The 16,071-nt window shown below is 38.3% G+C and overlaps 1 protein-coding gene across 6 annotated transcripts in view; it reads right to left on the bottom strand.

Moving 5' to 3' along the window:
- FAM135A (family with sequence similarity 135 member A) overlaps window positions 1–14,183 on the bottom strand; it is a 125,939-nt gene extending 111,756 nt beyond the window's left edge. For 4 of the 6 annotated variants that reach the window (XM_049653879.1, XM_049653884.1, XM_049653882.1 and 1 more), the window contains exons 1-2: window positions 13,914–14,183; window positions 12,222–12,310 (exon numbers count right to left, since the gene is read on the bottom strand). The gene's annotated coding sequence lies outside the window, so the exon portion shown is untranslated. Of the gene's footprint in view, window positions 1–12,221; window positions 13,094–13,913 lie in introns of those variants that run through there. The other 2 variants (XM_049653881.1, XM_049653880.1) reach the window with 2 other exon arrangements.
- Between the last annotated feature and the right edge of the window lie 1,888 nt (window positions 14,184–16,071).

Here is a 16,071-nt window from a genome sequence, read left to right as displayed (position 1 = left end):
CCCATTCCCCTACCTCCATCCCCTCTGACAACTACCAGTTTGTTCTCTGTATCTATGAATCTGCTTCTGTTGTGTTCATTTCTTTTGTTTTAGATACCACATATAAGTGAAATCACATGGTATCTATCTTTGTCTGCCTTTTTTCACTTTTTAAAACACCTTCTAGGTCCCATCATATTGCTACAAATGGCAAGATTTCATTCTTTTTTATGGTTAAGTAATATTCCATTGTATTAATACAGCACATCTTATTTATTCATCTCTTGATGGATATATAGATTCCTTCCATATTTTAACTGTTATAAATAATGCTACAATGAATATAGGGGTGCATACATCTTTTGGAAAGAGTGTTTTCATTTTCTTTGGATAAATACCCAGAAGTAGAATGAATTACTGGATTGTATGGTATTTCTATTTTTAATACTTTGAGAAACATCCATACTGTCCTCTATGGTGGCTGCACCAATTTACATTACAACCAACAGTGCATGAGGGTTTCCTTTTCTCCACTTCCTCACCAATACTTGTTATGTCTCATCTTTTTGATACTAGTCATTCTGTCTGTTGTGAGGTGGTATCTCATTGTGGTTTTGATTTGCACTTCCCTGATGACTAGTGATGTTGAGCATCTTTTTATGTGTCTGTTGGCCATCTGTATGTCTTCCTTGGAAAAATGTCTATTCAGGTCCTCTGTCCATTTTTTAATCGGGTTGTTTGGGGGTTTTACTGCTATCAAGTTGTAGGAGTTCTTTATATATTTTGGCTATCAACTCCTTTATCAGATACATCTTTGCAACTATCTTTTCCCATTCAGTAGGCTGCATTTTTGTTTGGTTGATGGTATCCTTCACTGTGCAAAAGCCTCTCAGTGTGATATAATCTCATTTGTTTATTTTTCCTGTTGTTGCCATTGCCTGAGGAGACATATATATATATATATATAAAATACTGCCAAGCTCAATGCCAAAAAGCTTACTGCCTATGTTTTCTTTTAGAAGTTTTTTGGATGTAGGTTTTACATTTAAGTCTTTAATCCTCTTGGATTTTTTTTTAATCTGGTATAAAAAAATGGTCCAGTTTCATTATTTGGCATGTTTCTGTCCAGTTTTCTTAGCACCATTTATTGAATAGATTTCCTCATAGTATTTCTGCCTCCTGTCACAGATTAACTGAGCCTATAAGCTGGGTTTATTTCTGGGCTCTCTACTCTGTTACATAGATCTATATGTCTGTTTTTGTGCTAGTACCATACTGTTTTGATTACTATAGCTTTGTAGTATAATTTGAAATCAGGGAGCAATACCTCCAGCTTTGTTTTTTCTTCTCAAGACTGCTTTGATATTTAAGGTCTTTTGTTGTTCCATACAAATTTTAGGATTATTTGTTCTAGTTCTGTGAAAAATGTCAATGGTATTTTGACAGGGATTGAACTGAGTCTCTAGATTGCTTTGGGTACTATGGACATTTTAACAATATTAATTTTTCTAATCTATAAGCATGATATATCTTTCCATTTATGTCATCTTCAATTTCTTTCTTCTATGTCTTAACAGTTTTCAGAGTACAGGTCTTTCACCTCCTCGGTTAAATTTATTCCTAGGTATTTTATTCTTCTTGATGCAATTGTTTCCCTTTTTCAAAGATGGGAGCATCTTCTTGATAGTGATCTAGTTTTGACCATGCAAATCAGGACAAAACCCCAAAGAATGGTAAAACAAAAAGATGGAAAGATTCTGGACTCTTGAATAGCTTCACAGAGCACAGATGTCCTACCTAGATAGGACTGCTATCAACTGCTCAGCCTTTTATGTCTTATAACTCTTTGTTACAGCAACAACAACTAACCTATACTCTAATATGCCACCCACTGCAAGCTATTTGCAAAAGAAGCAGCCAGATGATCCTTTATATACTGCATAACATATATATTTAATACTATACAGTTATACATAATTTGTAGTATGTTTTAATGTTATATAATAATATATATTATTTGAAAATAATCTAAATTATATCTCTTTCCTCTCTTCCAAACCTTCAGTGGTTTCCCACAATACTCAGTAAAATTCCCTTATGACAGCCTATATGTTGGCTTCATATAATCTGTATCTTCTATAACTTCTCTGACCTTATCTCCTACCACTCCGCCCACTAGTTTCCTTGCTATTCCTCAAACACACCAAATATATTCCTACTCCAGGACATTTCCATTTGTTCTCTGGAACACTCTTCCCTCCCAATATTTTAATGAATCACTCTTCCACCTCTTTCCAGTCTTGAACTCAAATAGCCCTTTCCTGGGCACACGATCTAAAATAGTAACTCTCAAAAAAAAATAAAATAAATAGTAACTCTCCTGGTACATCCTTTTTCCTCCCTTATGTTTTTTTGTTTTCCCTCAAACTTATCTCCATCTAACAAATGAAAGGCTTTAATTTATTAGTTTTTATTATTTTTCCCCACTAACAGGTAAGCTTTATAATGGCAGGAATTCTTTTTTTTTTTAATCTTTATTTTTTTTGAGAGAGAAAAAGGCAGAGAGAGAGAGCACCTGCCACTAGGGGAGAGGCAGAGAGAGAGGGGACAGAGAATCTGAAGTTGGCTCCACGCTGACAGCAGAGAGCCCAATGCAGGGCCCAAACTCATGAACCACGAGATCATGACCTGAACAAAAGTTGGACGTGTTACTGACTGAGCTACCCAGGTGTCCCTAAGCCACCCAGACACCCCTAAAGGCAGGATTTCTGACTACTCTGTTCACAGCTGTCTCCCCACTGCCTGACACCCAGTAGGCACTCAATTTAATATTTAACAAAGATTTAATAAATTAACATGGACTCTTCCATAAATATTAAATGTAACTATTTTTCTATTTAAACCCAACCAACTTGAAGAAAGGAATTATTACACTGATATAAGGAAAACAAGAGACATGCATGAATAAACTTTTATGATAAAATTCCTTTACTAGCATATGTTCTAGGTCTGTTTGTAACTTCTTTCACTCTTCCTCTCGTATTCTGCTGTTTTTTGTTCTATTGTTACTGTCTCATTTTTCTCAAATCCATGTCTTTTTATTGATTATTCTCTAAGCAGAAATATATAATACATGTACAGGTATAGACAGAGTGATGCTGATAAATCTGATTTTCATTCCCCCTCAAAAAAGGAGTAAACAATTATTTTTATGTTTAAGTATTGGTAGAAGAAAAATTTCAAAGAAGGACTAAAGGAAAAGGAGAATAGGCAAAAAGAGAAGGACAAGAAAAACTCAGAGGACTCTCACAGTCAAAGGGGATCTGTGTGATTCTCTTCTCATAAACTCATAAACTTCCCTTTTCCCATTACAGGGAGCAACTGCCACATAGGTATAGCCAATTCTTGCTGGCCCAGAGATGTCAGCAGTTCTAAGTTTTCAAGGAGAAATTGGAAAAATTTTTTTTCTAAAGATGAAATCTACTGAACTTCAGATGTTGCCAAACAGCTAAAAAATAAACTAAAACAAACAAACAATACCTATGTAGTTCAAATCAAATTCATCTACAGGGCAAATGCATTTAGAGTTTGCAATCTCTCACTAACACAGATTCTTAGGTATTCTGCTCCTCAGGAAAAGGATCTTTCATGAAACAGAAAAATCCTGGTCTGTCCTCTCTTAAGAATGAAAGAAGGTGAAGAAAGAACATCTTTCCTTTTACCCAGATGATGTCTGGGAACTCTGCTCCACAGTCAGTTTGCTGGCTTAGAATCAGTCACTTTAATCTGAGCACTTGGAGCTATGGGGATGAGCTGATTTACCTGAGACTAAATTGTTCTTTCTGTTTCCTGGACCTGGCAAAGTAGCTAAACAGAATAATTTGAGAGGTCTGTTGAAGTAGGATTCCTTCCTGGGCCATTACCTAGGTCCCTAAGAGAATTTAGCTGACTAAACTACAAACTCCAATCCAAAGAAGGCACCGGGGACCTCAAACAGAAACTGACTCTGATACTAAATGGGAAATTTATACTGAAAGGCTCTTATACTGACAGGGAGAACAATCTGACAATCACCTTATAGTACCTCAGGAAAAGATAGCTTACTTCCAAAGAAACAAAGTCACCTGTTAACCTGCAAGAGAAGTTCTTGGCCCTCTAGAGCTGCTCTGTCCAACACAGTGGCCCCTAGACACACCTGGCTATTGAACAATTAAAATGTGACTACGGTGACCGAAGAACTGAATTTTTAATTTTAAAGTAATTTAAATTTTATTTATTTTTTTTAGTAATTTAAATTTTAATCCAAACACTAACACAGTATAAATTTTTCCACTGAACATAACTTTATCATTTTGATAGGACTATGTTTTATTTTAACTGTTAAAAATGTAGTACACTACTTGATATGCTCTAAGCATAAAGTACACACTAGATTTCGAAGACTTAGTACAGAAAAAGAACATAAATATCTCATTAATATGTTTATATATTTATCACATCTTGAAATAATATTTTAGATATGTTGGGTTAAATAAAATATATTATAAAAATTAATTTTCCCAGCTTATTTTATTTTTTAAAATGTAGCTACTAGAAAGTTTTAAATTACATATACAAAGGTCTATTGAATATGTTAGTCTAGGAATACCAAGCCATCTCTTTAACTGATGGAATGTGTAGTAACTGCCCCAGAAATAGCACTAGGTGCATAAAAACCATGCATATTTTCTAAGACTATAGAGATGTTCACTCCCATCAGATCAGCTGAGAGACCTCCAATATCCACAAAGGGGAGTCCAGATATGGATATCTAGAAAAATGTGGGAGATGCTCATACATCATCTATACTAATCCTAAAGCAAAAGCTAACCACTAACCATTTTGAACACAGTCTGAATTCATAAGCATTATCAGAAGTCTATAAGGATGTGGAAATATCTGAAACTAAGAGGCACAGCTTAGAGGTTCCTTAAGATGAACTGGAGACCACAAGGGATGACCAGATCCTCTCACAGAAATAAAAAAACTAACAGACTTGACTCAAACTGCAGACCCAAAATATATGCCCTAAAGATGGATGTTCTTTCTCCTAAGGAAGAGAGTAAAGGAGTTGAAAAATTAGAACTCTGAGACACTCCCTTTGCCAACGCAAGGAATAAAGGAATCACTTCTATCAATTACAGAGCCAACAACTCCAGCTTCCAGATTCTATCCCCAAGTTAGCAGCCATGGCACAAATGGGTTCAGCGATGACAGGCTGAATAATGATGCCTAATCTTAGGTAGAAGATACTAAAGACACAACATAAGGCAAAAATCACTTATGGGCCAACTTACTCTTAAAATTCCCCTAGAAAGGCTCCACGTTGACAATCAATATACCATTTACCAGTGAGTAAAACACGTTTCACTTTGTTTTCCAGCTTTAGGAGAAAATTCACTGTTTCTTCAGCTGAACACTAAACACAGTAACCTTGCATTTAGGGGCCATATTGTACAAAAAATAAACACATCTTTAAATGTTTATATTCAATATAGAGAGAAACTCCAAATATGACAGACATATAGGAACTGATACCAAATGAAGGAACAACACATTCAAGCCCAAATAGATGAGGGGTTTACACTTTGAGAGAGATGTAGGGCGTGAGACTGACATTTGGGATCTGGGACCAACAGAGGAAAGCATCTATACGTACAGTTCAATTCAAATATGTTAAATACGAATATGATGGGAACAAAGAAGGAGGTTAACTCAATCCATTTGTTACTAGCTAGTCAGCTTTGGATTCATTTTCTTGGGCCTTCTCCTAATGAATAAGCAGGAAGCTCAAAATAGGAGCACCTTCAGAAGCCTTCAAAATGCTGTTCTCCTAACTTTGTGAAAAAAGTACTCTTATAACAGTCAAGTGCTACAGCAAACTGAGAAAAGTCTGAAGATGTGTACTTTGGGCGTGGGAGTGTGCTGAGCTGCCACCTTTTCTAAATCTCAGTCACCTAGAGCATTGTAGAACTCCAATCCACATAGGCTCAGGCCCCTACAGTCTTTGAGCTAATCCTGACAAAGTCAGACTACACAACAGCAAACTGAGAACAATCAACCAGTGATATCTGGATTAGTCGTGCATCCCTAACCCTGCCATCTGGTATAATTCTGGCCACCGAAATTGGTTAAGTCTACATTGGTTGGTTCAGTCTAAATATCTAAACATCTGAATATGTTATTTCTTGATTTACATTTAGTTCTCTTTCTGTTTGGCTGAAGCCCCGACACCCTGCTCAGCTTTGTAAGCTCCCTCTTGCAGGGGCTAAACATGCTAAGTCACTGTATTATATCCTGCTCTAAAATGGCCAAGCCACCTGTCACTTGCCTGACTCTGAAGTTCATACCATTCAGATGGCTTTTAACTCTCTTTTTGCCTTCACAATATTTCACATTCACAACACACTTTCATCAGTAACATCTCTCATTTCAAAAACTGATTCACAGTGAAGATGAGCTTATCTACTAAGGAAGATGTAAATTAAGGAAGATCACTGGTCTAGAAACTTTTGCTGCTAGTGATTACTCATCACAATGAATTCCTGAGAATCAGCCATATGCTATACTGCCCAAATTACATAAATATTTAAGAAGAGAAAAGAGTACTAAATTCTTCTCTTTTAGAGACAGGGGAAGAGGAGACCTTCCAAAGGGAAAATAATGAGAACAGCTTGATAGACAAAGTATATTTGAAATAGCTGTATGTTTCTCTACTGATATCAGATATAAACCCAACAGCACTATCAAATTGAAACCAAATACAAACATTCAGAACTTTTTGGAGTACCTACTATTATACCAGTAACTTTAACTATGTGATTTCATTTAATTCTCATAAAAATCTGAAAAGAGCTATCATTACTCCACTTTACAGGTAAGGGAACTAAAGAGCAAAACGTGTATATAACTTATCCAAGATTACAGTTAAGAAATAATGGAAAAACGACAAAACCTTCAAATGTGCCAAAATACATGGCCTAAATTTAAACTTACATAATTGTAAAGTCCACACCTGACCTGTTTTGGAAATAGATTGAATAATCGTCAAGCCATGAGATAAATATGCCCCCACTAAAAGAAAAACTGAAATCAGAATGCAGAATTAATGAAAAAAATAATCCTTGATAAATTAACCACATTTATTTTTCCATGTAATTAGCATTTTTCTCTAATTATGAAATCTTCAAATGTCTCACATCCCACGCCTAGAAACACAAAATCTGAAGTTGTAAAGGCACTGTTATCTTCTAATTTCTTTAAAATTTGGTTTTGAACAGTTATTATCTAATAAAAGAGAAATACATGATTACTAATCTTAGAACTGGCACTTAGATTAAGAAGAAAGCATTCTCAAAACAAAATACTGTTCACTTTGGCGGTGCGTGGGTGGCTTAGTAGGTTAAGTATCTGAGTCTAAATTTCAGCTCAGGTCATGATCACCATTCGTGAGACTGAGCCCCATGTCAGGCTCTGTGCTGACAGTGCAGAGCCTGCTTAGGATTCTCTTTCTCTCTCTCTCTCTCTTTCTGCCCCTCCCCCAGCTCATGCACATGCTCTCTCTCTCAATCAAAATAAATAAATAAGCATTAAAAAAAAAACATTCTTCACTTTGGATAACTGTATTAATGTGATAGAAAATCCATACAAAGAATTTTTTTTAAACACTGAAAGAATGTTGGTAACTTCTGAGAGTATTCCCATGGTTGACTTACTAAATGAGAATGACATAAACAGACAAATAACTTCTATTGCTCATTATGGGACACTTAATGAAAGCTACCTCTGACATTATATCAACAATGAGAAAACAGATTTAATTTATTAAACCCAGCTCACATAAACTTTTCAGGGACACATCAATGACATAAAACAAATCTGCCAGTAACTTAATACAGAATTCCTTTGAATGTAGTATGTTATTATTTACTTAAAAAAAAACAAGAATAGCCCAAATGACCAAAAACTAGTTACCTCTTTTAACATGAAGAGAAATTCACAAAGAACCACAGCCATTATCTACTACCTAGTTCAGGGAGCTGCCCAGCATCCCTTAAAATATTTCATCATATTGGTTATCTCAACAGACAACAAAGCTCAGAACCAGAACAAAAATAAGTATAATGCTCTCTTCGAAAAATATTATTTTTTAAAAAAAATTTTGGGGACGCCTGGGTGGTTCAGTCAGTTAAGTGTATGACTTTGGCTTAGGTCATGATCTCATGGTCCATGAGTTCAAGTCCCACATTGGGTTCTGTGCTGACAGCTCAGAGCCTGGAGCCTGCTTCAGATTCTGTGCCTCCCTCTCTGTTCCTCCCCCACATGTGCTCTGTCTGTCTCTCAAAAATGAATAACTATAAAAAACAATTAAAAAAATTTTTTTAAATATTTATTTATTTTGAGAGAGAGACAGAGTGTGAATGGGGGAGGGGAAGAGAGACAGGGAGACACCAAATCCAAAGCAGGCTCCAGGCTCCTAGCACAGAGCCTGACACAGGGCTCAAATTCATGAATGGTGAGATCATGACCTGAGCTGAAGTTGGATGCTTAACCTACTGAGCCACCCAGGAACCCCTCTTTGAAAAATATTCTAAGAAACAAACAATGCTTTCATAAAAGTCTGTGCTTTCTTGCTTTCTTTAGTCTAGCAGTAACTTTGATGTCAGAGAGATGTGGATTCTAATCCAGACTTACTAAATCTTACTTTACTCAAATGGGGAAATATTTGTAACTTCTAGGTCAAAAGGTAAGAATTAAAAAGATTTTATACACACACACACACACAAAGCCATAAGCATGGTACTTGGTACATGGTGCTCAATAAATAGCTGATACTATGATTTTATTTTATGTCAACTTTTTTTCCTTTATTAGGTTTTTATTTTAATTCCAGTATAGTTAAAATACAGTATTATATCAGCTTTAGGTGTACAATAAAGTGATTCAACAATTCCTTACATCTCACTATGTTAATTTTTTTTAAGTAGGCTTCATGTCCAGCACATAGCCCAAAATGCGGAACTTGAATTCATGACCCTGAGATCAAGACTTGTGCTGAGATCTAGAGTCAGATGCTTAACTGATAAGGTGCCCCTTATCTCAATTTTTAAAATAAGATTTCATTTAGAGAAACAATGTAACTCAACTAAATAGGTTTTTATTACCAGTTTCAATTTCGTGGTTTAAAAATATTGTGATTTAGGAGGTGCCTAGGTGGCTCAGTAGGTTAAGCGATCGGCTCTTGGTTTCAGCTTAGGTATGATCTTGCAGTTTGTGAGATAGAGCCCCATGTCGGGCTCTGCTCTGACTGCATACAGCCTGCTTAGGATTCCCTCTCTCCCTCTCTCTCTACGCCTCCCCTGCTTGTGCTTGCACTCTCTCTCTCAAAATAAATAAACTTAAAAATATATATTGTCATTTACAGGCCATCAGACCTTAAAGGGAAAAGAGTTGGCTTCCACTAAGATCTTAGGTGTTGAGAAAAACCAGGGGAAAAAAGAAGGAAACGTGACTATTACAACTCTCTATTCAAAAATTTTTTCTACTGATTTCACTCCCTAAAGACATTTCTTTGGTTCCCCCTAACTGGAGGGCTATTTCAGAACTCTTCTACAAAACTAGGGCCCTTGGCAAGCATTATATTATATAATTATCATACTTTGAAATAAAATTACTAATTTTATAGGACTAGTGACACCTATACTCTAATCTTACCCTCCTGAGGAAAAGAATGAATTTTCAGTAAGCCTGAGGACAAATAAGGGTGGTTTTAACATATGGGGTCCTCAATTCCAGAAGACAAAGGTGATGGCAAAGGAAATATAGGCTTCTAAGGTCTGAAACTGTGACTGTCAATAAGCCCTGACCTTGCTGTTTAGACATTTACAGTGAGCAGTACTTCCAGTTGCAGGCCATGACTTACTGGCAACTTGAAGACATCAAGCAGCAGATGTCAGAGATACCAATGACCTAAAAACAATCTTGAATGAAGCAGCTGCATCCCATAAGACAACTTCAAGGGGATTTCAAAAAGGAATACTTCTATTTTTGATTATATTAAGAACTGTAGCAAAAGGACATTTCATAAAACTTGACAGAAATGTTCCAAAATACTATTAATTATAGACTTCTATATTGATAATATAATGTAGAAATACTTTCTGTATTATGGATGGTGTAAAGAGACTTAATCCTATAAAAGGAAATATGCTATATTTTCTCAGGATATTATTTTGGTTGAGAGATAGCTCATAAAGATTATTTCATCAAAATAAGAAGGCGTTATTCAAGCAGGAGAGACCTGGTATAATCTGGGATAATATGCCTGGCATCTCCATATTCCTGTTAAGAAAAAAGAGGCTAATTTTTATTAAATTTAGCACATTACTGATAACTAAGCATGCACTTATTTAAAAATGCTTATCTTTAAAAATAAAATGGTGAAACCCATTATGGAGCTGTTTCACTCTTCCTTCTGAAAAATCTAGACCTAACAACCAGTGCTTTGTAACTTTTCTAAAAAATCATTGAGTTCTTTAAGCTTTTATTTTTGTATCTCCATTCTGCTTATTCTTATTCTTTTCCAGACTTTCTTCCTGACAAACAACTCAAGGAAAAGAAAAATAAAAACACATTCCTCGAGGTGCCTGGGTGGCTCGGTCGGTTGAGCATCCAACTTCGGCTCAGGTCATGACCTCACAGTTCATGAGTTCGAGCCCTGCATCAGGCTCTGTGCTGACAGCTCAGAGCCTAGAGCCTGCTTCCTATTCTGTGTCTCCCTCTCTCTCTATCCCTCCCCCACTCATGCTCTGTGTGTCTTTCTCTCTCTCTCAAAAATAAAGACATTAAAAAATTAAAAAAAACACATTCCTCATTTCAAATCTATGTGCACCCACCTCTAGCCATTCACTTAAATACACACAGATACATACCACAACATTCACTTTTAAGCAGTTTTTCCTCAATACCCAGAATCAAAGTGAAGGAAATTCTTGCCCTTTCTAATTCCTAAACAACCCCCACTGTCAAGGGTGTATTTCTACAATAAACAAAACTAAAATATAAGACAACAGAAAATTATGTAGGTAACCAAAGTTACATGAATAACTCCTACATTTTTCAGTGTCAAATCCTGACAAAGGGCATTTTAATTCTATATACTGAATGCAACAGTATCTGTTTCATTGTAATATGAACATTAGTATAAGCTAGTATATAGTTCACCAGCACTCTACTAGATTTTTCACAGAGGTCTAAAATTAAATTAAAAAATTGAAATTCCAATTTGATCTGGAATTTAAGCATTCAATTATTCTCTTACACAGTCTAAAAGAGATGGAAATAAAGTATTTATATAGCAAGTTTTGCCTGTGGTGGCCCTAAGTATCTTTAAATAAGGCTTTCTTTGCCACTGAAAGATCACTGAGTGGCCACCTTTTTTACCCACTTATTACAGGTAGAAACACCTACCTATAGAGGTTAAGTGGCTTCTACAAATTAATGTCATGAGTCATCATAATAGTTTAGATCTTCTTAATGTTTATTTACTTTTGAGAGAGACAGAGAGAGAGAGAGAGAGAGAGAGCAAGCACGCAACTGGGGGACAGACAGAGAGAGGGAGACACCGAATCTGAAACATGCTCCAGGCTCTGAGCTGTCAGCACAGAGCCCGACCTGGGGCTGGAACTCATGAACTGTGAAATCATGACCTGAGCTGAAGTTAGGCACTTAACCGACTGAGCCACCAGATGCCCCTAGTTTAGATCTTCTGACTTCAAGTCCTGTGCCTGTTGTCCACCATAATTTTTTTTTAATTTCTAAGAGCACAGAATCAACACACTAAAAAAAAAAAAAAAAAAAAACCAACAAGAATTTGTAGGCATTTACTTTTTTCATGAATTGCTACCTAAAAATAAAAAAGATTTGTCTTTGAAAGATGGAAAGCTTCCTTCAGAAGCAGCAGTTATCTCTATTTGCATTGGAAAAATCACTTTAAAAAAGTCTTAAAAGTTGAGGAGTTCATCACTTCTTACCACACACAATAATTGCTGGTTCTTCCAACAGAGGTGTGGCTTAATGACACTGGATCCTAAATTGTATTTCCCTCCACTTTTATTTCTAGTATCACTTTGAATAAGAAACTACATTTTTTTGCCTCGGTGTCTCCCTTCTGTACAACAGAAACAGAAAAATTTAAGTCCTACCTGACATAGACAATGTAAGGAAGAATTTACTGTTTGTGGACTGCTTTGAGATTCCAGAATGAAATACATAATCCAGTTGATCTTCAACCCTAGAATAAAGGCAAACTTCACTGAAAGTAACTGCTTCAGCAGATGCCTTCAAAATAAAATACTACACCATTACTTAAACAGAGCGGTTTTATGTAAATTAAATGGTGGGGGCTCCAACACTGGTTAGAAAGGTCTTTTGCCCAATTCAAAAATTTAATACTTCTATTCTCACATATTTTTCATTCAGTAGGCACATTACACCTATTCTTAAATTAGTAGAAATTATATGCATTTATTAAAGAGAAGAGAGACCCTCAAGAAAATGATGCAATCAGTTGCAATAGTAAATATATAAAATAGCAAATTAACGAATTCTCTAAAATAAAATTTGTTAAATTTCATTTAAGGTCAGCTCTTGGACAACTGTATTTACTGAAGGGCAACAAAATTTCCAAATTTTAACCTTATGTTTGTAGATCAGCCTTTAACAAATCTTAACCCTTTATACTTTCATCAAGTCTATATTAAACTTACTTCTTCTGACATATAAACGTAATTCTTAGAAATTAAAGGTTCAATCAGTAAATATAAGACGTTTATTGCTACTGTCACTCTTTTGATGATATTCCCAGTGAGGGAAGAAAAGAGATAAAAGAGATTTTATTAAATTGGAAGCTGAATTAAGAATACTGAGAGGATACCTAGCTTAGGTAGAAAGCACAAGAGACAACTAACTCTTCAGAGATATAATGAAAAGTAAAACAGACTGAAGAGGCTATGAAAAAGCAAAAAACAAAAACAAAACAAAACCTCAAAACACCAAAAGCAGTTTGAGAGAGCGAGAGAGAGAGAGAGAGAGAGAGAGAAACACCCAAAATTAGATAACAGAAATAAAGGAATAAAGGAAAAGGACGGGAGGACGCGAGCCATCAGACGGAAACCGATGAAACAGGGTACCAAAAAGAGCTAAAGATTATGGGAGTAAGGGCCTGCGAAGGTAAGGTGGGGCACCGAAGGAACTCCAGCGCAAAACGACATTAAAGCAAACACACAATCGTAAACTCACAAAAGAGAACGAAGATGTGCCGACAGGAGAAAAATCAGAAGAGAGCCAAGGAAGAAATCATAGAGGCAAACTTGGTCGGTGAGGGTAAGAAGAGTCAAGAAGAAGAGCCAGACTAGGGATGCACAGCGAGATGGAAGCAATCGAGGGGAGCAAAAGGATACACTGCCTCAACGGAGACCAGCCGAGCGAAAGGGCACGTGGGAGGAGGGGATGAAAGAGCAGAACTACGAAAGAGGGGTAAAGGGAGGACAGAGCGGCGAGGATGGAGCAGACGGCGAAGGGCAGGCGAGGTCTGGGAACTGGAGTGAGGTTCAGGAAGAGCCGGCCGAAGAACATGCCGCAGGGGCAGGGGCGGCAGGGAGCACCCGGTGAGCGCCGTGGCTCCTCGCCACCCGGAGGGCACTCTGCACAGCCGTCCCCACCGACCTTCAGCGGGCCCAGGGCTGGGCTCCGACCGGCAGCCGCCGGACGAGGGGCCGCAGAGGGCGAGCGGGGACAAGGAGAAGGAGGCCGCTTCCTGCCGGGCCCGTGGGAAAGAGGGAGGGAGGGGTCCTGGGTGTAGGGAACCCGGGGAGACGGTGAAGACAGAGGCTTACCTTTCGCCGGGTTCGGCCTCCTCCACTGCTTGTCGGACGGAGGAACTCGTTGTCCTGCTGGAAAAAGACGGCCCTACCCGGGTCAGCACCATCCCGCCCCGGGCCCCCTCACATCGCCGCAGTAACCGCAACCACCGCAGCGAAGGAGCCGGTTCGTCACCGCCGCTCGGCTACCGGCCCACCACGGCCAGTGAGCATGCGCAGTCGCCCCAGTCTCGAGGGATTCCCGGCCAGCCAGAGCTACCTGCGATCAACAGGTCTCCGGCCCTGCGGCCCCGCCCCCGGCCTTCTCTCGCCTCCCCGTTCCTCCCTGGTCCCTCCCCTCTCTGAGGCTAGGCCCCGCCCCTTGCAAACACTTAGCCCCGCCCCTCTCCCGCGTCCCAAGCCTCTCAAGCGCCAGTGCCAACAGATTTCGGGATTTATCCACTCTATTCGGCTCTCTATCCCAAGCTATCGCGAGAACGGGAGTTTTGCGTCAATAAAATGCGCGAACGCCTGTGGTAGTGTCTGACTAGGGGTTTAAAGAAACAAGGCGAGAGTCTGTGTTTCATGCTGAAGAGGAGGGTATAGGAGGATCGCAAAAGGAGGGAGTGCTAAGACTTCAGCTCTATTTCTCACGTTGATTTTTATTCGCTCTTCCTGACCTTTTGGCTGCCGTCCTGGATAAAGAGCCTAGTCCCTGCGCTACTCCCCTTGCGCAGTATGAAAGGAAGCTGCAGGAAATCCACGCTGGCTCAAAACTGCTGGCTTTTAGGGACTTCTTGCATTTTTGGAGAGATCGTGGATGCTGCTATGGTTACTGCTAGGTTACTGATGCCCACAAAGGCGGGGAGAGGGGGCGATGAAGTGAAGTCTTTAGCTTTGAAATTCCATTAAAAGAAGCCTATGATTTGGTTAGCCCGTGAAGGATAATCTTGTGATTTACTTTCTCATCCCAGTTTCTGAATGTAATCCAGGCGAATTTTTTGTAGCTGTGTTACTAAAGCAAAGTTAATGAAAAAAAGGAAATTGTGGCTGTGGTGTGTGTTAAAAGTGAATTTGGAGGATGAATAGTGTTGATGGGTGTAGAACAATGAGCGTACTTAATGGCACTGAACTGTAGTTATAAAAAGGTTAAAATGGTAAATTTTGTAGGTATGTTTTAATAAGAATGAATTCAAAAGAAAAGGGTTTGTGCACTTATTTGGGAATACAGATCTTCCTTCAGTTATGACAGAGTTATGACCTTATAAACCCATCATATATTGAGAATATTGTGAGTTGGGGGTGCCTGGGTGGCTCAGTTGATGAAGCATCCCACTCTCCATTTTAGGTCAGGTCATGATCTCAATGGTGTCTGCGTTCGAGGCCCTCTGTCAGGTTCTGCTCCGACAACACAGAGCCTGTTCGGAATTCTCTCCCCCTCTCTGCCCCTACCCCACTGGTAGTGCACTCTCTCTTTGAAAATAAATACTTAAAAAAAATTGGGGTGCCTAGGTGGCTCAGTCAGTTAAGCATCTGACCTCAACTCAGGTCATGGGCTCAAGTCATGATCTTGCTGTTTATGGGTTTGAGTCCCTTGTTGGGCTCTGTGCTGACAGCTCGGAGCCTAGGGCCTGCTTGGGATTGTGTGTCTCCCTTTCTCTGCCCCAACCCTACTTGCGCGCTCTCTCTCTCTCTCTCAAAAAAAAAAATAATAAGAAAAGAAAAAAAAAATTTAAAAAATATTGAGTTGAAAATGTATGAAATACATCTAACTTACAAAGCATACACAGCCTAGTCTAGCCTCCCTTGAATGTGCTCAGAATACCTACATTAGCCTGCAGTTGGGCAAAACCATGTAACACAAAGCCTATTTTATACTAAAATGTTGAATGTGTCATATAATTTCTTGAATACTGTACTGAAATTGAAAAACAGAATGATTCTAAGTGGATTGGTTGTTTATCTTCAGGATTGCATGGTTGACTGGGAGCTATGGCTCACTACCACTGCTCAGTATTGTGACAGTATACTGCATTTTGCCAAAAAAATTATTTTTTCAAAATTTGAAATTTGTTTTCTACTGAATTCTTACCACTTTCTCACCATAGTAAAGTTGTAACTGGTAAGTCAAGCCATCATAAGTAAGGGACCATCTGTAATGATGCCTTGTAGCCCAGGCCATTTGAGGGATAGG

The sequence above is a fragment of the Panthera uncia genome, assembly GCF_023721935.1.
Source record: "Panthera uncia isolate 11264 chromosome B2 unlocalized genomic scaffold, Puncia_PCG_1.0 HiC_scaffold_24, whole genome shotgun sequence".
Lineage (NCBI taxonomy): Eukaryota > Metazoa > Chordata > Mammalia > Carnivora > Felidae > Panthera > Panthera uncia.
This window is presented reverse-complemented; position numbering and strand designations above follow the sequence as displayed.